This window comes from Periophthalmus magnuspinnatus, chromosome 16 (assembly GCF_009829125.3).
Source record: "Periophthalmus magnuspinnatus isolate fPerMag1 chromosome 16, fPerMag1.2.pri, whole genome shotgun sequence".
Taxonomy (NCBI): Eukaryota; Metazoa; Chordata; class Actinopteri; order Gobiiformes; family Gobiidae; genus Periophthalmus; species Periophthalmus magnuspinnatus.
This window is the reverse complement of record NC_047141.1, coordinates 33,333,501-33,360,004: the sequence shown is the minus strand read 5'-3', so window position 1 is coordinate 33,360,004 and position 26,504 is coordinate 33,333,501. Positions and strand designations below refer to the sequence as shown.

The following is a 26,504-nucleotide window of genomic DNA, read 5'->3' as shown; positions in this document are numbered from 1 at the left end:
TCCCCTCCTTGCTCCCTTCGTTCTTCTCGTTCTCCTCACTCCCTTCGTTCCTCTCGCTCCCTTGCTTCCTCTTCTCCCTTATTCCCCTCGTCCTCCTCGCTCTCCTCACTTACCTCGTTCCCCTCTTTCCCCTGTTTATCGTTCCCTTGTCCCCTCATTCTCCTCATCCCCTTCGCTCCTTTCATTCTTCTCATTCTCCTTGTCCCCTCGCTCCCTCATCCCCCTCTCTCCCTCATCCCCCTCACTCCTTTCATTCTCCTCATTCTCCTCATCCCCTCGTTCCTCTCATTCTCCTCATTCTTCTCATTCTCCTCATCCCCTCTCTCCCTCATCCCCCTCGCTCCTCTCATTCTCCTCATTCTCCTTATTCTTCTCATTCTCCTCGTTCCCTTGCTTCCTCATCCTCCTCTCTCCCTCATCCCCCTCGCTCCTCTCATTCTCCTCATTCTTCTCATTCTCCTCGTCCCCTTGCTCCTTTCATTCTTCTCATTCTCCTCATCCCCCTCGCTCCCTCATCTCCCTCGCTCCTCTCATTCTTCTCATTCTCTTCGTTCCCTCGTTCTTCCTCGTTCTTCTCGTTCTTCCTCGTTGATCCCCCTTCGTTCTCTCGTTCAGCTCAGAGCTCTTGGTCGTGTGGTCGGTGACGGCGGCGGTGACAGGACGGACAGAGTGAAAGCGGCGCAGAGGGGGAGGACGAGAGCTCCATACCTCTCCTGACCATCTCTCCATTTAGCCTCGTCTCGGGGGGTCGTCCGCTCGCCGTTTACCGGGGCCACACGGGCTCCCGCCGCTTTTCCACAATGCGCCGCTCTGCACATACAAAGAAGCTGTCACTCGTGTTTTTCACTGATATTTTTGTGTTTGGTGAAATTGTCTGAAAAGAGTCGTGTTGGTTTAAAGGAGAAACAGAGAGCATGCTGGGAAGGCGGCGTGAGGCGGCGTGAGGCGGCGGGCGGCGGCGGCGGGCGGCGGGTTATTAAGGCTTTCAGGGGGTTTGCGGTTGGATTTGGACGTTGGTTCCACATGTTTGGTTTTGATGTGTTTTGTTTTTCTGTAAATGTTGGAACATGTATTTTAAAGCCACTCGGGAACTTTTCCAACCTGGTAGTTTAAAGCCATATTGCGGAACATTCCAGGCAAATAACCACGAGAAGGACATGAGAAAAGTTACGTAATGCAGATTTGAAGGTTCGTCTGACTGATTTATAAAAGTGGAAGAAGTACTCAACTGTGCTACTTAAGTAAAAGTACAAATACTTAAGTTAAAGTATCACATGAAAAAAATCGACTGAAGTAAAAGTATTTAATAACAAATTAAAAATGTACTTAAAGAGTACAGTGTTAAAGTATTTCATGTACATTTTCAGATATAATAAAGCTTCAGATGTGATTTTGAGCTGAAACTGTTTTTTTTTAGTTTTATTCGTATATTTGTGTTTTCCCCAAAAATAAACCCTCGACAGTTATAAAAAAAATATATAAAATTAAATAAATAATAATACTTTTACTTTTCAATCCTGTTCAAAATGTAGTGCAGTAGAAAGTACAGATACTGCTCTCAAATGTACTCAAGTAAAAGTAAAATTACACACTGTAAAATGTACTTAAGTAAAGTACAGATGCATAAAATGTACTTTTACTTCGTTCTGTTCCTCCGCTGCTGCTCTGAGCGACTTCTTTGACACATTCGAGCCTCTGACTGAAAACTGTACGAGTCTTACATCATCAGTGCATCACGCCGTCGTGTCCTTGGGCAAGACACTTCTCCAGACTCAGTTTTATGACAGCACATGTAAATTTAACAAGCTGTTCAAACCTCACTGCTGCTTTCTGTTCTTGTGTCATTGGGCAGGACATTTGCCCATGTTCTTGTTGTTGTTCTCGTTGTTGTTCTCGTTCTTTTTGTTGTTGTTCTTGTTGTTCTTCTCATTGTTGTTGTTTTTGTTGTTCTTCTTCTTGTTGTAGTTTTTGTTGTTGTTGTTGTTCTTTTTATTGTTCTTTGTTCTTCTCATTGTTGTTGTTCTCATTGTTGTTTTGTTGTTGTTCTTCTTGTAGTAGTTTTTGTTGTTCTTGTTCTTTTTATTGTTCTTGTTGTTGTTCTTCTCATTGTCGTTCTCGTTGTTGTTGTTGTTGTTGTTGTTGGTTGAGGCCGGTGGTGCAGATCGACAGCCTTGTTTTCCTCAGTCTGTCCCAGGGCGGCTGACAGAATCTAACGCTGTGTGAATCACTTTTATGGTTCTGTTATTATTTTTGTATTATTTTGTGCGGTTGTGTTGAAACGTGCACAAAATCATGTCATGAGTCATGTTTCTTTTTAAAGTTACATTAGGAAACATCTTTAAATGTCTGTGTTTATTTTATCCTCATAAATATGAACATAAATGAATCCCTCGCTCGTTCATTAAAAATAGTTCTAAATGAATAAACAAACACGTTTCACGGCGTCACTGAGCAGATTAAGTTTCAGGATTAGAGACGCCGCCGCCTCCTTTTCTCCGTCGCTCTTTCAAACTCTGCGTCGTATCTCCCCTTGACCCTAATTTCCTCTGGGTTAAATAAATGGCCAATCTGTGGGATTCCCTGAGCGGCGCTGACGACCGGAGCGGAGCGTTCACCCGTGGGTGCCTGTGACGTCCTGAACGCAGATCTGAGCCGTGCAGTCACTGAATCAAACCGATGCACATTGTTTATGGGCTGACAGAAGTAATTAATCTCCCTCGTCTGTGGAAACGAGCGGGTTTCAGCTTCTCTCTGAGTTTATGTTGGACTCTGGACGTTTCTCTGGAGACGTGATGTGGACTGAGGCAGGACATGGTACAGCGGTGAATTTACTCTATAAAAATGTGATAATTTACCATTTTTAGTTCTGTTTTTAGGCTCGGACACAACTGAACCAAAACTATAATTGTGTTGCGTTGTATCAAAGCTGTTTTTTTAATATGACGTAACATCCAAATACGACATATGAGCTTTTATTCATGTTTTATTGTAGTTTTATTTGCAAAAAAATCCACTATGTAAGTCTCGTTGATGTTCGTTTGCCAACTGAATCTGCTCCTCTGTGTTTTTGTTCACTGCATGATGCGTTTCGGTGCTAAAAGTCAAACCGGTCACTCTGCGAGGGGCCGTGGTGTTGCAGTTTCAGTGAACAGTGAAGTAGAACGAGTCCGTCTTCTCAAACCAGAACCTTAAATCATTTCTGGATGCCAGTTTTGGAAAGTCACAATTGTCCAGATAAAACCTTTATATATAATGTACAGTTGTTTTTACACTCCCGTCCAGCAGGGGGAGCCGGCACTAAATCATGTGTCCTCTCAAATAAGTGTTTTTTTGGGTTTTTTTCCCCAGACGGTCTAGATTTGTAAACACCGTAGCACCAAGGAAATGCTCAAACTGTAAATGTTAGAACCTGGCAGCTCTTGTTTTAGCCTCATTTACACTGACTCACTGTGAGATCAGCTTCAGGAACAAGGCTGAATTTATTTTTTTTTTATAAACATGACCAGCCAAAAGCTTGGACACACCCTCTCATTCAAAGTTGTTTTTAATTTTTTTTTTTTTTTTTACTATTTTAAACATTTTTTTTAAAATTTATTTTCCACTATTGTCTACATTTTATATACAAACAGAAAACATTAAATATATGAAGTATAACAGGGAATTATGTAGCAAAAAAAAAACTAAACTTTGCTCTACTAAATATGTTTTATATTTTACATTCAAATCTTAAGTATCCACACTTTTTTGTTGAAAAATATTTATTAGTTATTATTTAGAAAGGTAGAAAATCCAAAATGGACGCCACTGTTTGTGATCGTCATGACGACGGCGACGAGAGAAGCACGACTCTGCGGAAGAGAAAGAGCACTTTGTCTTTGCAACATACATAATATAAACAACACACACTTCCACTTATCTAACTTAAAAAACAAGCAAACCAAAAAAAAAAAAAACAATGAGAGGAAAACAAAGAGAACAATAGAGTTAGCCAGGATGCTAATAAGTGTGGAAGCCCATTAAGAGCTGTATGATTATGCTAATTATCTAATCTCAGGGACAGTGCACACTTAGCTTACAAATAGAAGCTAAACAAACAGGTGTGTTAGCGTCAGTGTCCTTAGCGTCAGTGTCGTTGGCGTCAGTGTCGTTAGCGTCAGTGTCGTTAGCGCCCCCTTCAGACAGATATGAGGCAGTGTCCAGCAGGAATCAGACCAGACCTGAAGGAGAGACTTGGACGAGCAGCAAAACGTCTTCACTCTGAAACGTTTTGTCCAGTGACAGATTGAACTTTGTTTTTTACTCTGGATCAGACCTGGACAGAGGGACAGACGCTGAGGGTGCGTCCAGACTTCTGACCGGTGCTGTTTATGTTTCGTATCGTATTTAAAAATGCTAAACCCAAAGTCCCGAGCGGAGGTGTAGCTGGAGCGTGTCTCTGCAGTGACATTCAGATGAGTGGACCTGGGACGTGTCCATGAGTCTGGAGCCTCAGGAGAAACACATGTTCATATGATGGTCTGACCTTTACTGGACGATGCAAATGAGACGCTTCTGTTTGTGCTTCAGAGTCGAGGTCTGCACATCCCCACGGAGTCGACGCCACAGACTGACCACAGTTTATTTATATTCATTTGTCACTTTAATGCTTTTCTAACGTCAGAATTAAATATTTACTATGAAACTTTTCAGGTAGAGGCTTGTCTGCTCGTCTCCATGGAGATATTATTGCTTTATGTCATGTTTCAATAGGACAGTACGAGCAGGTGATGACACTAGGCCATTTTACAGGTCAGATCTGTGGAGAGGCGTCCCACCTTACAGTCAGAATGTGCACTTTTGTTTTTTTTGTTTTGTTTGGAAGAAAAAAACATCTGTAAATGAATAAATGCAAGATAATTAAGTTGTAATGCTCTACTGGGGAACATTTTCGGCAGAACACTTTTACCCCCAGTGAGCAGGTGACGCCAATAGGCCAAGTAACAAGTCAGATCTGTGGAGAGGTGTCCTCTCTCACAGTCAGAATGCATTTTTTTAAATTATTATTATTTTAAGAGGAAAAACATCTGTAAATGAATAAATGTAAGATAATTAAGTTTAATGCTCTACTGGGGAATATTTCTGGCAAAACAGTTTTACCCCCACTAGAAAAGTTGCTTAGTGCACCTTTAATTTAGCCTTAATGTAAAATAAAATGAATGTAAAAATTAGCTCAAATAAAATTAATGTCACGTAAAATTCGGACCTTTTATTTTGGTAAACGGTCACATTTTTATTTTTCTTCACACAGACACTGGGGTGAGGAGGTTTAAGTGTCTTGCCCAAGGACACAACAACAGTTACCATCAAGAGCGGAATTTGAACCGCCAACCTTCAGATCAGTGGACAAACGCTCTACCGACTGAGCCACTGTCGCCCAAACGTTTCCTTTACTGTAAACTCGCTTTTCTTTCCTTCATCAGTTTCCTCGTGAACCGTTTCCTCGTGAACATTTCCTCGCTCGTGTTTCGCTCCGTGTGCTGAACCGCGCTGATCCGTGTCATCTGTGTTTTCCGGTGCGTTCGGCGTCGAGCGCGGCGGCCCCTCGCTCACATGACCCCGAGCCGTATGTAAACAACACGCATGTACGATAGAAAAACAAACCTTATGACTATTCACCACGACTGAACCGGGTCATAAACCTCGCCCTGACGTTCTTCCATCCGATCGACTCGAGGGTTAAATTCACGAGCCAATTAACCACATCACGTCTCCTCCACTGTCAGCGCCGACGTTCTCCACGTGGACGTCCGAACAAAGTGAGAGTAAATTGCGTTTTCTGTTTTGATTCCAGGCTCGTGAGTGCGACGCCACCGACGATTACGCACGATGTCGTACGGCTCCATCGACGGAAACTCCTTTGGCGGTCGCAACCCGTTCGGAGGCCCGACGAGACAAGGATACCAACCAGTGGGTAAGAAACCGCTATTGATTTTGTTCTTTTATTGCTCTGTGGCGTTCCGACTTTGGGTTGTCCTTATTTTCAAACGACCGCCAGCTTTCAATTTGATTTATTTATTTTTTTACAAGAGCAGCCGCCGTATTAAATTTTAGAGTTGAGAATAATTGGCCTGAACAAAGCGCCTCAGTGATTTCCTCCATTTTGTTTCATTTTTGTTCTTCGCAAATGCAAATGCAAAAAAAACCCAAAAAACTCCAGAATTGTAGCTTCTCAAACGGCAATTATGTATGAATGACAAACGTTCTTTTTGTCCTCGTGTCTTTCAAACGACTTCCTTCCGACGACAATCCCACAGGAAAAATTTGGTGCAAAAATGGGTCAAGACGAAGCAGATGTTTGAACGATGGCGCCGCGTTCGGAAAATGACGAGTTACCGTGAGTTTTTAGACGAGTCAGGACCAAATCGTCCCGGAGACTCAAAAATACTTCACAAAACGGATCCGGCTCAGGCCCAACGGCGTTTAGTCGTATTTTACTTCAGTTGTACTTCATCAGGACAAACTGCAGAGTTTTACTGCGTCTGAACTGAACTGTGTCCTGTAAAACTCACATGGACAAGGAGGATTATGATTATGGAAAAAGAAGGAGCAGAAGGAGTAGTAGAAGTAGTAGTAGAAGTACTCGTAGCAGTAGTAGTAGCAGAAGTAGAAAAGCATCAGTAAAAGTGGCAACATTAGTGTAGAAAAGTATTGGAGTAATTTGTAATAGTACTATTAGCATGCAGTAGTAGTAGTATTGTAATAGTAATAGCAGTAGCAGAAGTAGAAATATCAGTAGTAGTAGTAGTCATAGCAGTCATAGTAAGTTATAGTAGTAGTAGCAGTAGTAATAGTAGCAGTAGTAGTAATAAGGCTGCAAGGAAGTATAAGAAAAATGTAGTAGTAGTAGTAGTGGCAAAAGTATTGGAGTAATTTGTAATAGTACTATTAGCATGCAGTAACAGTAGTAGTAATGATAATAGCAATAGTAGCAGTAGTAGTAGTATTTATAGAAGTAGTAGTAGACGTTTCTCTGAGTTTCCTGTGTAAAACATCATCATCCACCAAAGGAGTCCTGTTATATTATAATTATTGAAACAGAAGTAGTAGCAGCAGTAGCAGTTGCAGTAGTAGAAGTAGTAGTCACAGTAGTAGTCACAGTAGTAGTCGCAGTAGTAGTCGCAGTAGTAGTAGTAGTAGTAGTAGTAGTAGTAGTAGTACTTCTTCCTCTGTGTCTCCTTTGTCCATCACATAAATCTAACTCTTGTATTTCACGTTGGAGACATTTTGTTCAAACTGTCCCTGGAGTTTCTGACCCAAACATCTGAACTTCAACAAAATGAAGTTTAACGTGACGTAGACGAGCGAGTCTGACACCCCCTCACCACAGGGCGCGTGGTCGGAGTAGTGCTGTAGTAGCAGTCGTAGTACTCAAACCCGGTGACGGTGTTTAGGCTGTTTACTTTTCCTCATCTCTGACTAAACGAGTCCATATGAAGAATGTGATGAAGCTTCATTAGTCGCTTTTTGCAGATCCGTCGTTATCGTCTCTGGAGCTGCAGCCTGGAGTAAATCTGTCCATGTTTATCTTGGAATTACATTATTTGTGGATGTTCTGGGAATATTTGACTAAGACTCAGACTCTTGTGCAGATTAAATATTTAAGAAGTTGGATTAAATGTGAAGTAACATGAAGTTCTGCACACGGAGTAAACGGGCGCCGCGTGGATCCTGCGGCGAACTGCATAAACGGTGTATTAATGTCATTATCACAAAAATTTGGGGACGTTAAACGGCAATCAGGTGTGACGGCCACGGGACGGTTTAACTCCTGAACAAATGAATAATTCAGGTAATCAGAGCTCACATGTAAAACACATGAAGCACCGGCCTGTTTCCCACTGAGGCCAGAAAGTGAGTTTAATAAGACAGGAGGGGGCGCTGTGCTTTAGTCTGTCACCCTCATCACAAACAGACCTGGAGTTGTGTTTTGTTTCATTTACACTGGCCCCTGGTTCATCTCAGGGTCACGTTTGAAAAATAACCCACGATCGTCAAAATCATCTTTATTTTTCACATTATTCTCTCTGTTTTTGCTGTAAAACCCCTCACCACACACTTTATACACTTTTATCACACACTCTTCCTTCATCTTCCTTCTTCTTCATCTTTCTTTCTGTCTTTTTTCTTTTTCTTTCTTTCTTTCTTTCTTTCTTTTTCTCTCTTTCTTTTTCTTTTTTCTTTTTCTTTCTTTTTCTGTCTTTTTTCTTTATTTCTTTTTTCTTTTTCTTTCTTTCTTTCAGTTTCTCTTTTTCCTTCTTTTTTCTCTTTCTTTTTCTTTCTTTTTTTCTTTTTCTTTCAGTTTCTTTCTTTTTCTTTCTTTTTTCTCTTTCTTTCTTCTCTTTCTTTCATTTTCTTTTTCTTTTTTCTTCTTTTTTTCTTTCTTTCTTTTTCTCTTTCTTTCATTTTCTTTCTTTCTTTTTCTCTTTCTTTTTCTGTCTTTCTTTTTTCTTTATTTCTTTTTTCTCTTTTCTTTCTTTCTTTTTTTCTTCTTTCAGTTTCTCTTTTTCTTTTTTCTCTTTCTTTTTCTTTCTTTTTTCTTTCTTTCATTTTCTTTCTTTCTTGTCTTTCTTGTCTTTCCCCTCACCACACACTTTATACACTTTTCTCACACAGGCGTTAACATTTTCTCACATTTCTCTCTCGTTTAAACTCTCTCAAAGTTCAAACCTTCGTCGGCGTCTTTGTCGGTGCAGAACGTTTCATCGACATTGTGGGTTTTGTCGGGGAGAAAACAAATCACAAACGTACAGCACTTCAGAGTCACACTGAGATCCAACGTTTATGTAAATTTGACCCTAATATTTTCTTATTCTTTGCTTAAATAAACCCACACGGCGGGACAGTTACAGCTCCATTTTATTCAACAACTTCACTCGTCTCGTCTCGTGCGTTCAGTCTTGTCACATTTTTACCGGTGCGCTCCTCAAATGTGCTGTACTGAAACAATAAGTAGGAACCAATATTATTATGAAGAAAGAAAATAATGTGTCCGACATAAAATAATAAATAATATTCATTGTTAATAAAATAAGGACAAAGTAATAAACAAAATACTAAATGTTAATACTGCACATAAAATAATATATGTCCCTTAGCCCTTAGCCAATCAGGACGCACGACACAATGGTCTACAGTCCAACAGCCAATCAGGACGCACGACACAACGGTCTACAGTCCAACAGCCAATCAGGACGCACGACACAACGGTCTACAGTCCAACAGCCAATCAGGACGCACGACACAATGGTCTACAGTCCCTTATCCAATCAGGATGGACGCTGCTGTCACTCAGTCACTTTAATAAGTCGCTCTAATAAAACAGGTTATATTTTTATTTGTGTATAATTTTCCTCTGTTTACGTCCACAGTCTTGACTCATTTCAGAGCGTCTTATTAAGAATCCTATAGCACAGAACTTTCTTAACTTTCTCAACTTTTCCTCCACCGTTCACAAAAGGATAATGAGCGCCCGGCGTCCCATGTGGCGAGTGCAGCTGTTTACTTCCCTGTACCACATTTTTAGCCGCACTTCTTATAGAGTTAAGAAAAACAGCCGAGCGTTCACATCTGCTTCTCCCGAACATCACGTCTTTAACTGAGTAAACTGCGCAGACGACATGTCACGAGTTATGAGTGTCTTTTTAATAAAACTGTACTTCATTACCGTAATTTAAACTGTAGTAGTGCTGTCGAGCTTGTGTCTCTATGGTTCTCATCTCTGTGGAGCATTGTGTTGTCATTTTAAATCTGAATCTAAAACGACTTAGTAAAAAAAAACAAGTCCAACTGTGGTGTCCAATAGGAGCGGACGTCGCCGTAAACGTCATGACCATAAAGAGTCGTGTCGCTGTGGCGCCCCCTATGGACAGAGGCACGTCACACTAGAGCAGAGCGTTTTTACATTTGTACCAAAATGACGACGCGACGCTGCAGAATCTACGAGTATCAACGATTAAGAAAATAAAACTGGAGAAGGAAGAGCGGACGTCACAATGGGCGTGTCACAGTGGGCGTGGGACAGTGGGCGTGGCACAGTGGGCGTGGCACAGTGGGCGTGTACAGGTGGAGGTGGGGGGGGGGGTCTGCAAAATGGCGTCTTGAAAATTGACGATTAAAGATTAAACTCAAACATGAATCAGTCCAAATAAAACTTCAGAGGCTCAACGAAAAGAAACGACCAGAACGAGGAGAAACATCTGAAAATGTATTTGCAGAACACGGTTTAAATTATTTGAGCGTTTGTTTTTCTGTCGTCGCTCCTTCGGATATGATTTCACTTTTAAACCAGAATCAGAATTTCAAATGACACAATTACAGAAGCAACACAGTGTAACTTTCTCACCTCACGTTTCCATGGAAATCAAAAGTTTAAACCATCCACTCCAACATCTCCCCACTCAGATGATTAAGTGTTTTATGACAGACTATGGAATATTTCAGCCAAAGGAAAAGCATTTCTATGGAAACGAGCAGAAGCAGTTTCCTCCAGACCAAGTGAGAGTCAGGTTTGTGGAGATGCAAGCCACTCACAGCAAGAGCATGTGATGTGTGCCCTTTTCAGTGCAGTAAAAACATCCAAAATATAAAGAAAACTGTTTATGTCAGTCTATTTTTTTTATATCTGTGTATCAAAAAATATAAAGAAAACATTTTATTTCAGTCTATTTTTTGGTTAAAATGTTACATGGTGGAGCTTTAACTTCACATTGTAGACTACATGTTCCGTGCAGGCAGATACTTTAACAGTTTCCAGTACTTTTTCCAGTTTTACTTTTACTTGAGTGCCATATTTTCCGGCCTATAAGTGTCACTTTTGTTCATAGTTTGTCCGAGGTGCGACTTTTATGTGAAATGATTAAATATTTAAGTTCACATGTTGTTTTTGTCACATCAGGTCTGTCTGTGCTTCATGGAGCTGAATAAATATAAATAAAAACTTGTCTTTAAAGATAAAATGTCTGCTCTTCGTCGCAGATTTTGTAAAATAAATTTCCCCCTAAAATGCGACTTACATATGTTTTTTTCTTCATTATTGTACATTTCTTTGGCTGGTGCGACTTAAACTCCAGAGCGACGTATGATCTGAAAAATACTCTGATATTATTTTGATGTAACGGTGCATTTCGTCTCAAACCTCCAGCCCCTCTCCATCCTCCCGCACGTCGTCTCGTCTCGTTGTTTGTGCAGAGGTCACCGTTTGGATCACGGTTAAACCGCGTGTGAACGGCGGCTTCATTTGATTTGATCCTCTCAGTGCTTTCATTAGCCTTATAATGGGTTTGGACCAAGACAAACCCGCAGGCGAAACATGTTCCCAGCCAATCACGTGGAGCGAGCGGCGTGCGGTGTTACTATACAACAACTCCGAGTGTGTGCAGAGGGATGAAGGGATGAGGAGGAGGAGAAAACAGATGGAGAGTGACTTACGGCGAAGGAAAACACGGTCAGGACAATGAACTAATGTCTCATGTTGTGGGGACTACGGCGTTTGGACAAACACGGGAGCGTCCGTGTGCGGCGGAGGGGAAGAAATGAGGTTTTGTATTCAAACTGCATGAGATCATAAGACACGGAGTCAGAGCGAGGACGAAACAAACGACAAGAAACACTTTTAATATTGCACCGTTATTCATTTGAAGAGACGCCACGGCTCCTGATGCGTAAAGTTATGTTATATTTAGAGTTTGTACGACGTCAGTTTACATATGTTCAGTGTTAGGAGCAGTACTTTGAACACGTATTTACGTATATCTGCATTAAAGTACTATATTCTGAATACTGCAAATGACACATGGAGCTATAGAGACATTATATTCACTTATTAAAAACTGATCCGAACCTTAACCGTCTTTAACCCAAACCTGAACCATGGACTGGATTTACAAATACATAAAATAAATAAATAAATAAATAAATATAGCTAAACTGCGGCGTTTTGGCGAGTAAACCGACTTCTGCGAGTATGAAGGTTATTTTGAGCAGCGAAAAAATAATATATAATGTTATTTTAATATTTCAGGATCACGATAATTGTCCAATTTAGAACTACAATAAAAAAATAAATAAATAATAAAAAAAAAATAAATAAAAATAAAATAATATAAAATAAAAAAATAGTAAATAAAAATATAAATAAATAAATAAACAATCAAAAAATATATACAAAATAAAATATAATAATAATAATAATAATAATAATAATAATAATAATAATATAAAAGTATTATTATTATTATTATTATTATTATTATTATTATTATTATTATTATAACAATAATAATATAAAAAAAATAAAAATAAATAAACTTTAATTACATTTTTTTATATATTTTTTTATATTTTATATATATTTTTTCCCAAGCCACGCAGAGCCCAGTATAAAGATAAAAGCCAAACGGCGCCGACCCTGGGGTTATATGGACTTATACACACATCTGCTCCTTTTTTGTATGTTTTTTATGTTGTTTATGTTTTTATAGACTTATATATTTGTTTGTGTTGCTTGTTTTTTTCTGCTTGTCTTGTATTTTAAACAGAGCGTCCCTAAAAACAAGAGCCCACGTGCCGTCTGTGGGTTCCTCTGTGTAAATAAAGGTAAATAATAATAAAATAACAGTATAATTAGCTGCAGTCGTAGTTGTTTGTGTGTTTCATAGCGAGCTGCATGAGCCTGTTCGGTGCAGTCGCTGTAAAGGGGCCGCACGATGTTATTTCAGATTGAATTCTGATACAGATATTAAATCTTGTGCCGCTTCAGGCCAACATTACGTTACAACAGCAGATATCTAAAGTGTGCCCTCAGCAGTGAGTCGTCTCCACGGAGCCTGACACTTTTTATGCCCGTGCTTTATATTCTCCGCGTTGTGTCGACAAAATGAAAACCGCCTTATCGCGTCTCTTTGTAGTCGTGTGTAGCCGCAAAATGTTTACACCGCCACCGCTGACAACCGCAGGCCAATCTCAGAAGCGGCGCCCGTCGTCACAGTCGAAGCAGAGCCGCGGCGACACGGGCGAAGCCAACGTCAGGCGTGCGTTTTGTCTGCAAATTGTCATATAGTGTAGTGCCACGACAGCCAGCGCCGCTCTCCTCTTCTATAGTCGCTATTGTACGGCGGGAAACGGGGCGCTTTGATCAGTCTGCAGACAGTGTGAAGGATGCCGCGGAGATGGAAGGGTGGGGGCGGTTGGCGGTGCGGGTGTACGGAGAGAATGGGCGCGCTTGTCAGATTTGGCGTGCGAGGCTTGGATCTGAAGAGGGAGCTCACAAAATGATCAAAGTCAGGTTAAGTCTATAATAGAGCCGTCGTTTAAGCTAATCTCCCCCCGGCGCGGCGAAGCCTTCCGCCTCCTGGAGACGTCTGAAACGACACGACTAAGAAGGTTTAAGTCAATATTTTGTGTACGTTGTTTTGGAGGAAGGAGAGGGGGAGAGATGGAGGTTGCTGACCTGGTTTTGATGTAATGATTTTGAATTTGTGGGACTTTACTCGCTAAACGATTCACTGCACCTTAAATATCTTTGAGTACATTGCTGCAGTTTGGTGCTCTGCTGCTGTCTGTAATGTTTAGCAGTGCGATTCTAGCTCCTACAGTTCAATGTTTTGTCATGTTTTTGGGCAAGACGCTCAACCCACGTCGCTCTTAATATCTGCCGTACACTCGTTTATGAATCTGCGTGTGATAAAGTGACCGTTTCCTTGATGTAAAACGCTTTGAATGCCTTGAAAATGGAAGAAACTCTATATAAAAATGTGACTCTCCACAGTTTACCGCAGATGCCGCTCCTCTGGACCTTCTTTTTCGTGTCCAGACCTGACCCAGCGACGTGTGCACAAAGTTAGTCCGAACCCGAGGGAGCGCCGCCTGTTTATGAGGCACTCTGGATGTTTATTAGAGATCAGAGACTGGAGCTGGCCCTGTGTGGTTGGCTGGGACGGGCACTTGTTTGCACTGCTCCCTCTGCTTCAGAGGCGTGTAAATGACCAAAGTGGGGCATGTGTGAGGCAACCACGAAGGTTTAAGGCTCCCACTGAGTAATATTGATCTGAGCTGAGCGGCTGTCGTGTCAGGAGCTGGGAAGAACAGAATTTCATTGTTTTAGGACTGAAAACAGCTGAAGAAAAGGGTTTGAAGTCACACATGCATGGCTTTATGCTAATGATTGTCTTTTGGAGGACGTGTCTGGGGTGAGGGAAGTCTGGGAGTCCCCGTTTAGGCTGCTGCCCCGGAGAACAGGAAGAAAATGGATGGATAATTGTCTCTTGTAATTAAAAGATGAGCGAGATGGGTTGATTATCTCGACATCGTACAGTCCCTTGAGCTGGAGGACGGGTCAGACATGTCTCACAAGGAAGAATCTGATGTTTAACTCGATTACAGAGGATGAATACTGTGGTTGTGTCCTTGGGCAAGACACTTAACCCCCTCGTCCTCGGCGTCTGTGTGCACTGGAGTATAAATGTGAGAGTGGATCTTTGATGTAAAGAGCTTTGAGACCTGAAGGTGGAAAAGCGTGATATAAAATTGTGACCATTAGCGTTTCTTCTCTGTATAAATAAAAGTGAATATATTTTTTTTACAGAAAGTGGTGCCATTACACAACTTCAGAAACTGTATTTAAAGCTTACTTAAGTACTTAAAGCCACAAAGATTCAAACAGGAAATTTGTGGAAGTTTGTTGACCAATTTTGAATCAAAATATGAGTCTAAAACGTCTAAAATCTATGGCTCAGACTTGGATGAACTTGTTGTAGTTTTTATCCAAACTGAGGCGCGATCATCAGGATATATCTGTGATCAAACACTGTTAAATTAATTTGCGTGAGTCCCAGGGTGTGGCCATAACGAGCTCTTAACGAATCAGCCACGGTGAAAGAATAAAAATCCTTTGACCTTTTACAAACATCGTCTGATTTAAATGAATCCACGCAGCGTTTGTGTTTGACCTGGACATAATGATGTGTCAGTCCAATTTATAACTTGCTCTAAGTTGCCCTCTGGCCTTATGTAAATGCAAAATGGGATGGATTTTTATTTATTTTTTTGTCCGTAGACTAATGAAATTTGGTACTTAAACTCTTTATGTAATTCTGAACAAAAAGCCAATGAAGCCCAGGCCCGATCTGCAGTTATATTCATAAAACACATTTAACATTTTGAACAAGTTCTGCGCCGTTTTCTCGTTACGCCCGGACTGTTCTCACGTTTTTACAAGAATCAACCACAGACGCGTAAAGAAGTGACTGAGTGACGTCGCCACAGCTTCAGCTCAAATGAATGAATAGAGACGAATCTGTAGCAGAATTCAGACCACGAGTATCATAGCAACCAAAGAGCCAATCAGGAACGAGGCTGTGGATGGTAACGCCCCTTCCCGCCCACGCTTAGCAACGCTGTCAATCAAACCTGTTGCTAACACTAACAGGAGCGACCTCGGGGAAAGAAGGACCTGATTTGTCTGTTATTAATGTTCAGATCTTGATTTACAGACACAATAGTGAAATAAAAACCCCAGGATCATGTAGAGGGTTAATACGAACATTTAAGACCAAAATGAGTCTGAAGCAGCAGAGACAGAGATAGGACATATTAAAAAAAAAACAAACAAACCTAAAACTAAATAAAAAAAAAAAAAAAAAAAAAAAACCCTCAAAATAACAAAAAAAAGAAAATAAACTCAAAAACAACAACCTCAAAATAGCAATAATAATAATAATAATAAAAAAAACTAAAAAAAAGAAACAAAAATCTAAAAAAAAAAAAAAAATCCCCCAAAACTCAATAATAAAATAAAATAAAGTCAAAATAACTCAAAAAATGAACCCCTGGATCATGTAGAGGGTTAATACGAACATTTAAGACCAAAATGAGTCTGAAGCAGCAGAGACAGAGAGAGAGGACACAGGAAGTGCGCCCATGATCACTTCCTGTTTGGAACGCGGCGGCTAACAGGTTAGCTATGTCCATTTATATAAACAGTCTAAGGTATCAACCAAAATCCACTCCATGGCTCACAGCTTTTAACAGGAAGTAAAAAAAACAAACACACACACCAATTTCATCATGTTTTCAATTTTTAAGATTTTTTCAGATTATAAATTCAGATCAAACCCCTGAGGATCTGATGATACAAACACATCTGAAAAAAATAGACATTTTCTCAACAATTGTAGGTCATTTGTTCATTGCACAAACACAACAATTAGCGTGGCTGTTTTGGCCGTTCATGTCCTCGCCGTCTCCGCCTCCGCGCTCAAACCACACGCATTAAGGGTTAAACGTGGCTTTAAATTAATGAGTTAAACGGGACGCTAATGCCGTCCTTCTCAGAAATGTTAACCTCATAATTAGCAGCTGATTGTCCTCGGTGAACGCACGTCATGCTCCGACTCTGCCAACGCGGGTTTGTCCCAATCCACAACAAGAATAAACACGGAAATCAATGAAAAATCAACAATGCTCATGAAGTGGCAGCTGAAGTGCCATAGTAACAATGTAAACAAAGCAGTGTTGACAAGAACGCTTTGGCTGAGGCGCAAAACGTCTTCCATCACAAATGTCCCAGAATTTGTGCTGTGAGTAATTATCATTTTTCAATATTTTCTGTTTGGTTTGAACCGTCTGGGATGTCCGACTTTATGTGTGGATTTTAAACGCGCTGTGTGTGATTTTTATTCTTAAAAATGTGAAGAATAGAGTCATTTTTACTTCAGTGGTTTAAATGTGTTCACCTTATGCATCAGAGCAGCTGTGGATGAAGTACTCAGTTGTGTTACTTAAGTAAAAGTACAGCTGCACAGGTAAAGAGTTATTCAAGTAAAAGTATCACATGAAACAATCGATTTAAACACTGTAAAATGTACTAGAGTAGAATAGAAGTATCTGTAATGTACTTCATCAGACAGTACTTTACTCGTACATCTTTACCTTCCACTGCTGAGCGTCTGAACTGTTCATCATGAGTTTAGAAACATTTCCACGACTTTCAGAGACGAGATTTCACACATATTTTGACCTAAAGATCTGCTTTATATATATATATATATAAAAAAATCATAACTCTTTTGTTTCTAAATATTTTTATTTTATTTTTCCAGAGCATTTAGAACGACTCTTCCCACATTAATCTGAGCAAATCCAGCCCCGAGGAACGAGCCTCATTGTCCAGTGGGACTTTGAGTCACATGGGTCAAATTCGACCCAATACCAGAGACGCCCCGAGAGTAAACGCCATTAAAGGAATAATAAGTGTTTGTCAAAGACAGGGGGCAGTATCTCCACAGACCTGACTAGTCCTGATTTCTTCCTGTGGGTTGATCTTAAAGAAAAGGTGTTTGTGAATAAACCTCAGACGATAAACGACTTAAAACAGAATATCCAGGATCAAATAAGAGACATAAGCCGGAAATGATTTAAATGTGACAGAGTGAGTTGGATCGAGCTGTTCAGGGACAAAAGTAAATGGTGGACACTTAAACATTATTAGGCTCAAGCCCCTACAGGGCGTACGGCCTATTGCTTCTGCAACGGTGAGTGCACGGGCGCCCATGCACGGGCGCCCGTGCACTGCACTCACTGATGAAAATCACTGTACATCATCCAGACAAGTCACGGTTTCCGTGCGGCGAAGCCGCAAAATTCCATCAAAATTTTTGAAATTTTCAAATTTTGCGCACACAAAGTCCGAGTTGGCTCAAATTCATTTCAGTTGTAAAACTTTCTTGCCTAATTCTACTGTTTGTGAAAGAAATAAAATTGGTGCGATAGCGCCCCCTACAGAATATCAAATACATTTGTATGGAGGGCTGAAAATTTTTCGGCGATGCGCGAAAGGCCCTATGTTATCCTAATGGGAAAATGTGCACATTTTCGTACATTTCAAAGTCTCATAAGAACTTAGTGGCTTCATTAAGGAACGTGAAATTAGGTGCAGTGACTCTTCAGGTCGTCCCCATCAAAAAAGTCCAGGGGCCAACTTTGTATTTAGTACGGTGTTGCCATGGCAATGCCTCAAAAACCCATGTTTTTGCATTTTGTGCATCAGTCCTTCCAGTGTGTGTAGACTTTGTACAGCCCAAACCCACAATAATGCAGACAAAACTGGCACTTTAGCGCCTCCAGGAGGGAGAGCCGGGCCGGCCTAGTGCGAAGCACGGCCCGCGAGGGCCGTTCGATGCCGCTTGTGGCTTTAATTTTGACTTCCCCTAGTTTAAGTCGTGATAAGTTCAAGTGTAAGTGAACAATTATAACCGTCTGCATTGCCCAAAATCTTGGAAGGTACATCTGCCTCCGTCACCGTAGCAACAGGTAAACAAATGTTTTGACTCTGGGATGTCGGGACGAGCTTCATTTAAACCAGAAATGCCTCATATTTGAGACTTTTCCAGACAGAACAGGCGTTTCTCAGGTGTTTGATGCTTAGGCTCCGCCCTCACACAGGTTAAAGTGCAGAATCTGTGTCAGTCAAGCTCATCGTTAGAAAGACTTTATTTTCACGATATGACTCAGACAGTTGTGTGTTCTGTCAGTTAAACCTGAATTCTGCTTCATTTAAGTGAAATCGAGACTGTAAATAAAGTTTTAAAATGTTTATTTTGATAAAGACTCAAGTTCAAATCTGGTTTAGTCCTGGTTTAGACCTGGTTTAGACCTGGTTTAGACCTGGTTTAGACCTGGTTTACACCTGGTTTAGACCTGGTTTAGACCTGGTTTAGTTCTGTCTTTTGGGACCTTCTATGTTAAACGCTAACATAGCTCTAGGTCTGTTGACAGATGTTACGGCTCTAGGTCTTAACATCCCTGTTCACCAAATCACTTAATTCAATGATCAGGGATCAGGGAATTACTCACTTAATTTACCATTTTTCCATTTTGGAAAAATGGCAAATCAAGTAAGTAATTCCTTTTGTTACATCACTGCCCCCAACGAGCTGCGACGTGACAACAGGTCAAACCTTATTTAGGACCAAGAAAAAGGAAGTCCCGGTTTAGTCCTGGTCCTTAGTCCTGGTTTAGTCCCGGTTTAGTCTTGGTTTAGTCCAATCGTCCCTTCTCTTTCTGTGAGACGTCGTTCAAAAACATCTCCACTTCTTTACAGTTGTAAAGTTTCTGTACAGTTGGAAATACAGCTCTGTGTAGATTTCATGTTTCAACTCATTCTCTCGTCGCAGATTTTCATTTTCCTGGTCCTGATTTAGATTTTTGAGCAGTAACTTCTCCTGTTCTTTCTTAAAGTTCCTCAATCTTGAAACCTCCTTCTTTAAGTCATTATTTCTTTCCTCCATCCATTTTCTCAGCTTCACATTGGCTTTTATGGGGCGAGCCTTTTCGATATCTCGCTGCAGTTCATAAATGTCTCTGTACAAACTGCAGACCTTTTCGCGGTTTTCCTTGTTATATGTAAATACCGGTATCTTTTCCGCAGACTCTCTGAGCATGAGCCGTTGGCGATGAGTGTCTGCCTGTTTCTGCAGCAGCTCCTTGTTTTTCTCTCTCTCAGCTGATAATTCCTGCTCAATTCTCTTCTGAGTATCAGATATGACGACGCTGTTTATAATTCTGCTCTGGGTTTTGTCAATGTCTTGCTGGATTTTGTGATTTAATTTCTTTAGTCGCTCTATATTCCAGAGAGTTTGTTTGTAGTTGAAAGCTCGTACTTTTTCTTCATATTCTTGAGTTATTTTACAGAGATGCTCCTTCCACTCTTCGTTTTTGTTTTTCAGGACGCTGTTCATCATCTCTAAGTCTGCACATTTCTTTTTGCAGATCTCATCTTCAGCCAGTTCCTGAGTCATCATCGATATTTGTTTGTGGAAATGTTCGATATCTTCTAAGGTGCGATCTCCACCTGCATGATCCAAAACCATCACCTCCACAGAGCCGTTCTGTGATTCTTCGTTCTCTTGTGGCACATTTAGATGTTTGTGTTGGACCATGGACCGTTTCTGCTTACGCTGAAGCTTCATTAATCTCGAGATCCCTCTTTTTGCGATGTCATTTCTTTGCATCAGCAACTTTTTCTCAATTTGTGCCGTTTTCAAGTGAGTTCTCATTGAGCTTGTGCCTTTAATCTCCAGAGTCAATGCGTGGATTTGGTTATACAAGCTCAAGGCCTCCGTCTTCAAGTAATTCAGATAATTTGTATCTGTCTGAGAATCGACGATCTTTCTCAGTTTGTCATGAGGTTCCTGTTGTTTCTCGACCAGCCTCTTGTTTTTAATGTTCGTCGTTGCTGTGCCCCCCTTTAACTTCTTACAACCATCAGTCAAGGCTTTCAGGTGGATGATCTCGTTGTCCATATCTTCAATGTCTCGCAGAATGTTATAATTTTGACGTTGAAGTTCCTGTATTTCCGAGCGTTTTGGTCTAAATCCAGACACTGCTGTCATGGTCTCGTCGTGATGTTTCATTATTTTCTCGAGATGTCGCGTTAACTGCTCATTTTCTCTTATTAAGGCGTCTTCCAGCTTTGCCACCGTTCCACTTTTTCTTTTCAAATTCGTCTCTGCAGCCAGTTTCAGGGTCATGCTCGACAGTTTGTCATTTATATGTTTGGCATCGTCTAGAATACGACTCTGTTCAGCTACGAGCTCAAGGTGGCGCTGTTTCCAGTTTTTGAGCTGTTTCGTGGGGTCATTTCTTTTGAGCTGCTCCTTCTCCTCTTTAAGGGCGTTGTTTTCTGCTAACGCCGCTTCCACTGCGAGTTTGGGTAAAATATATTTCTCTCTCTCGCTGCAAGCCTCCATTTTGGCCTCGTGGATCTCTCGTCTCAGAGCGACGTTCTTTTTAAAGACGTCACAAGCGTCGCTTAAGTCGCTCTGTTTCTCCACGACTTGACTGATCAAATGGTTCATTTTCTCGTCTCCCATTTCTAAATGATCCAGTTCAAGTTTTTTGAAAACCCTTTGGAGTTTGTTGATATTTGATAAATTCAAACACTGAATTAAAAGCTGAACTGATGCTGAGTGAACTGTCCTCTAGAATCGTGCTCTCCTCTTCAGTGTCGACTGGGTCTTGGTACATTTTCTTTGATACAAAGCAGCAGTGATGTCATAAAGTTCAGCGTGACATCACAAAGAAGCCGACCAATCAGAGAAGGAGAAAATGTCCTGCCCGGTTTCTAAGCAACCGAGAGTTCTGTGATTGGTGGATTTCAGATACTAGAATGTGATGATGTCATACATGAAACATATAAAAATGAATTATTGAGTTGCTATGGCAACAGTCCAAATTCTGTAATCATTCTGAAACCCAGGGAAAGAAAAAAATCTACAAAAATAGATGAGTAAAAATAAAAATCAGTGTATTCTTTGTATTGTAATGATCTGATGTGTTGTGTTCAGCTCAGGGTCCACACCATTTGTTTGTTTTTGTCTTGTTCTTGTTGTTATTGTAACTGTTTCTGTATATGACCCTTGGTTGCTATGGCGACAAGTTTATGCAGGTACAATTGTTCCAGAAAGTTTGAATGTTGATTTGTTCACTGGCAAAAAAAACCCCAAAAAACATTACACTTACAAATATTGTTTTACACTCACAACTATGTAGAGACAGACTCCTGGATCAGCTTTGTTCAGTTAAGTTAATGGGGGCGGGGCTCAGGGGCGGGGCTCCGGGCTCAGGGGCGGGGCTCAGGATAAGGGCTCAGGGGCGGGGCTCCGGGCTCAGGGGCGGGGCTCAGGCAGCGGCTCTGAAACAAGTCACAACTTTGGACAAGTGTATTTTTGTTTGTCCTGTCCTGAATGATGAAGTGAACTCAAACATGTCGTCTCTTCACGTTGTTAAACTCAGTGCAGCTGCTCTGTTCTGTGGAAAAAGTTGGGGAAAAGTCCGCTAGCTAATGCTAACATGTTGTTTCCCGAGAAACTTGTTTACACTTTTGTTGCCCGTTTTATCTACGGAATTTCCCCTGGTGTGAACGTATTAAAAGGTGAATAATGCACATGATAATATCACATAAAGGTGACGTTCTGTCTGAGTTTAGCTGCTTTTCTGTTTATAAACCAGTTTAGCCGTTGCCACAGCGACCCTGGTCCCTCTAGCCCCGCCCCCTGCTGTCGCTGTGCTCACCAATCTTTTTGAGACAAACTCGGCGCAACGAAGGTCTCAGAACTCGTGAGAGCGTCATTTTCAGATTTATACATGTAAAATTACAAATTTGTAAGTGTAAAACAAGTGTAACCTTTTTTTAGTTTTTATTTTTTATTTAACATTTCCATCTTGATTTTTGTTTCCAGTCTAAACGAGCTGGACACAGACCAAAAACTGACCAATGGAACCTTCACATCAATTTATCGCCATGGCAACATTAACAACCTCACATAAACAGAAGAACAACAAACCCTGAACTAAACTCAAAACATCAGGTTCATCCAAACAGCGACATGTCCCTCTGTGTGAGCCACTTCTGCGTCCTGTGGTTTTGTGAGGCGCTCAGGAGCCACGAGACACAGCGGGAACTTTTAGAGGCGCTCACCTTTAATCTGTTCCACAAAAGCACAAAACTTTATAAACATGCGCCGCTCCCCGTCGGTCCAGCCCACGACACGAGAGACGACAATGGACAAAGTCCACATCTCCCACGTGAACAAACGAAAACAACGGAACAAATGAGTCAATATTCACTTAAATACAAGGAAAATACACCTGAAAAAAATCATAACTCTTTTGTTTCTAAATATTTTTCTTTTATTTTTCCAGAGCATTTAGAACGACTCTTCCCACATTAATCTGAGCAAATCCAGCCCCGAGGAACGAGCCTCATTGTCCAGTGGGACTTTGAGTCACATGGGTCAAATTCGACCCAATACCAGAGACGCCCCGAGAGTAAACGCCATTAAAGGAATAATAAGTGTTTGTCAAAGACAGGGGGCAGTATCTCCACAGACCTGACTAGTCCTGATTTCTTCCTGTGGGTTGATCTTAAAGAAAAGGTGTTTGTGAATAAACCTCAGACGATAAACGACTTAAAACAGAATATCCAGGATCAAATAAGAGACATAAGCCGGAAATGATTTAAATGTTCTGTAAAGTGAGTTGGATCGAGCTGTTCAGGGACAAAAGTAAATGGTGGACACTTAAACATTATTAGGCTCAAGCCCCTACAGGGCGTACGGCCTATTGCTTCTGCAACGGTGAGTGCACGGACGCCCATGCACGGACGCCCATGCACTGCACTCACTGATGAAAATCACTGTACATCATCCAGACAAGTCACGGTTTCCGTGCGGCGAAGCCGCAAAATTCCATCAAAATTTTTGAAATTTTCAAATTTTGCGCACACAAAGTCCGAGTTGGCTCAAATTCATTTCAGTTGTAAAACTTTCTTGCCTAATTCTACTGTTTGTGAAAGAAATAAAATTGGTGCGATAGCGCCCCCTACAGAATATCAAATACATTTGTATGGAGGGCTGAAAATTTTTCGGCGATGCGCGAAAGGCCCTATGTTATCCTAATGGGAAAATGTGCACATTTTCGTACATTTCAAAGTCTCATAAGAACTTAGTGGCTTCATTAAGGAACGTGAAATTAGGTGCAGTGACTCTTCAGGTCGTCCCCATCAAAAAAGTCCAGGGGCCAACTTTGTATTTAGTACGGTGTTGCCATGGCAATGCCTCAAAAACCCATGTTTTTGCATTTTGTGCATCAGTCCTTCCAGTGTGTGTAGACTTTGTACAGCCCAAACCCACAATAATGCAGACAAAACTGGCACTTTAGCGCCTCCAGGAGGGAGAGCCGGGCCGGCCTAGTGCGAAGCACGGCCCGCGAGGGCCGTTCGATGCCGCTTGTGGCTTTAATTTTGACTTCCCCTAGTTTAAGTCGTGATAAGTTCAAGTGTAAGTGAACAATTATAACCGTCTGCATTGCCCAAAATCTTGGAAGGTACATCTGCCTCCGTCACCGTAGCAACAGGTAAACAAATGTTTTGACTCTGGGATGTCGGGACGAGCTTCATTTAAACCAGAAATGCCTCATATTTGAGACTTTTCCAGACAGAACAGGCGTTTCTCAGGTGTTTGATGCTTAGGCTCCGCCCTCACACAGGTTAAAGTGCAGAATCTGTGTCAGTCAAGCTCATCGTTAGAAAGACTTTATTTTCACGATATGACTCAGACAGTTGTGTGTTCTGTCAGTTAAACCTGAATTCTGCTTCATTTAAGTGAAATCGAGACTGTAAATAAAGTTTTAAAATGTTTATTTTGATAAAGACTCAAGTTCAAATCTGGTTTAGTCCTGGTTTAGTCCTGGTTTAGTCCTGGTTTAGACCTGGTTTAGACCTGGTTTAGACCTGGTTTAGACCTGGTTTAGACCTGGTTTAGACCTGGTTTAGACCTGGTTTAGTTCTGTCTTTTGGGACCTTCTATGTTAAACGCTAACATAGTTCTAGGTCTGTTGACAGATGTTACGGCTCTAGGTCTTAACATCCCTGTTCACCAAATCACTTAATTCAATGATCAGGGATCAGGGAATTACTCACTTAATTTACCATTTTTCCATTTTGGAAAAATGGCAAATCAAGTAAGTAATTCCTTTTGTTACATCACTGCCCCCAACGAGCTGCGACGTGACAACAGGTCAAACCTTATTTAGGACCAAGAAAAAGGAAGTCCCGGTTTAGTCCTGGTCCTTAGTCCTGGTTTAGTCCCGGTTTAGTCTTGGTTTAGTCCAATCGTCCCTTCTCTTTCTGTGAGACGTCGTTCAAAAACATCTCCACTTCTTTACAGTTGTAAAGTTTCTGTACAGTTGGAAATACAGCTCTGTGTAGACTTCATGTTTCAACTCATTCTCTCGTCGCAGATTTTCATTTTCCTGGTCCTGATTTAGATTTTTGAGCAGTAACTTCTCCTGTTCTTTCTTAAAGTTCCTCAATCTTGAAACCTCCTTCTTTAAGTCATTATTTCTTTCCTCCATCCATTTTCTCAGCTTCACATTGGCTTTTATGGGGCGAGCCTTTTCGATATCTCGCTGCAGTTCATAAATGTCTCTGTACAAACTGCAGACCTTTTCGCGGTTTTCCTTGTTATATGTAAATACCGGTATCTTTTCCGCAGACTCTCTGAGCATGAGCCGTTGGCGATGAGTGTCTGCCTGTTTCTGCAGCAGCTCCTTGTTTTTCTCTCTCTCAGCTGATAATTCCTGCTCAATTCTCTTCTGAGTATCAGATATGACGACGCTGTTTATAATTCTGCTCTGGGTTTTGTCAATGTCTTGCTGGATTTTGTGATTTAATTTCTTTAGTCGCTCTATATTCCAGAGAGTTTGTTTGTAGTTGAAAGCTCGTACTTTTTCTTCATATTCTTGAGTTATTTTACAGAGATGCTCCTTCCACTCTTCGTTTTTGTTTTTCAGGACGCTGTTCATCATCTCTAAGTCTGCACATTTCTTTTTGCAGATCTCATCTTCAGCCAGTTCCTGAGTCATCATCGATATTTGTTTGTGGAAATGTTCGATATCTTCTAAGGTGCGATCTCCACCTGCATGATCCAAAACCATCACCTCCACAGAGCCGTTCTGTGATTCTTCGTTCTCTTGTGGCACATTTAGATGTTTGTGTTGGACCATGGACCGTTTCTGCTTACGCTGAAGCTTCATTAATCTCGAGATCCCTCTTTTTGCGATGTCATTTCTTTGCATCAGCAACTTTTTCTCAATTTGTGCCGTTTTCAAGTGAGTTCTCATTGAGCTTGTGCCTTTAATCTCCAGAGTCAATGCGTGGATTTGGTTATACAAGCTCAAGGCCTCCGTCTTCAAGTAATTCAGATAATTTGTATCTGTCTGAGAATCGACGATCTTTCTCAGTTTGTCATGAGGTTCCTGTTGTTTCTCGACCAGCCTCTTGTTTTTAATGTTCGTCGTTGCTGTGCCCCCCTTTAACTTCTTACAACCATCAGTCAAGGCTTTCAGGTGGATGATCTCGTTGTCCATATCTTCAATGTCTCGCAGAATGTTATAATTTTGACGTTGAAGTTCCTGTATTTCCGAGCGTTTTGGTCTAAATCCAGACACTGCTGTCATGGTCTCGTCGTGATGTTTCATTATTTTCTCGAGATGTCGCGTTAACTGCTCATTTTCTCTTATTAAGGCGTCTTCCAGCTTTGCCACCGTTCCACTTTTTCTTTTCAAATTCGTCTCTGCAGCCAGTTTCAGGGTCATGCTCGACAGTTTGTCATTTATATGTTTGGCATCGTCTAGAATACGACTCTGTTCAGCTACGAGCTCAAGGTGGCGCTGTTTCCAGTTTTTGAGCTGTTTCGTGGGGTCATTTCTTTTGAGCTGCTCCTTCTCCTCTTTAAGGGCGTTGTTTTCTGCTAACGCCGCTTCCACTGCGAGTTTGGGTAAAATATATTTCTCTCTCTCGCTGCAAGCCTCCATTTTGGCCTCGTGGATCTCTCGTCTCAGAGCGACGTTCTTTTTAAAGACGTCACAAGCGTCGCTTAAGTCGCTCTGTTTCTCCACGACTTGACTGA

General features: G+C 41.1%; 1 protein-coding gene across 1 annotated transcript in view; it reads left to right on the top strand.

Moving 5' to 3' along the window:
* Positions 1-26,504, top strand: part of tsnare1 (T-SNARE Domain Containing 1) — a 266,917-nt gene that overhangs the window by 37,238 nt on the left and 203,175 nt on the right. The window contains exons 2-3 of the mRNA XM_055227705.1: positions 5,831-5,950; positions 22,467-22,605. The gene's annotated coding sequence lies outside the window, so the exon portion shown is untranslated. The remainder of the gene's footprint in view (positions 1-5,830; positions 5,951-22,466; positions 22,606-26,504) is intronic.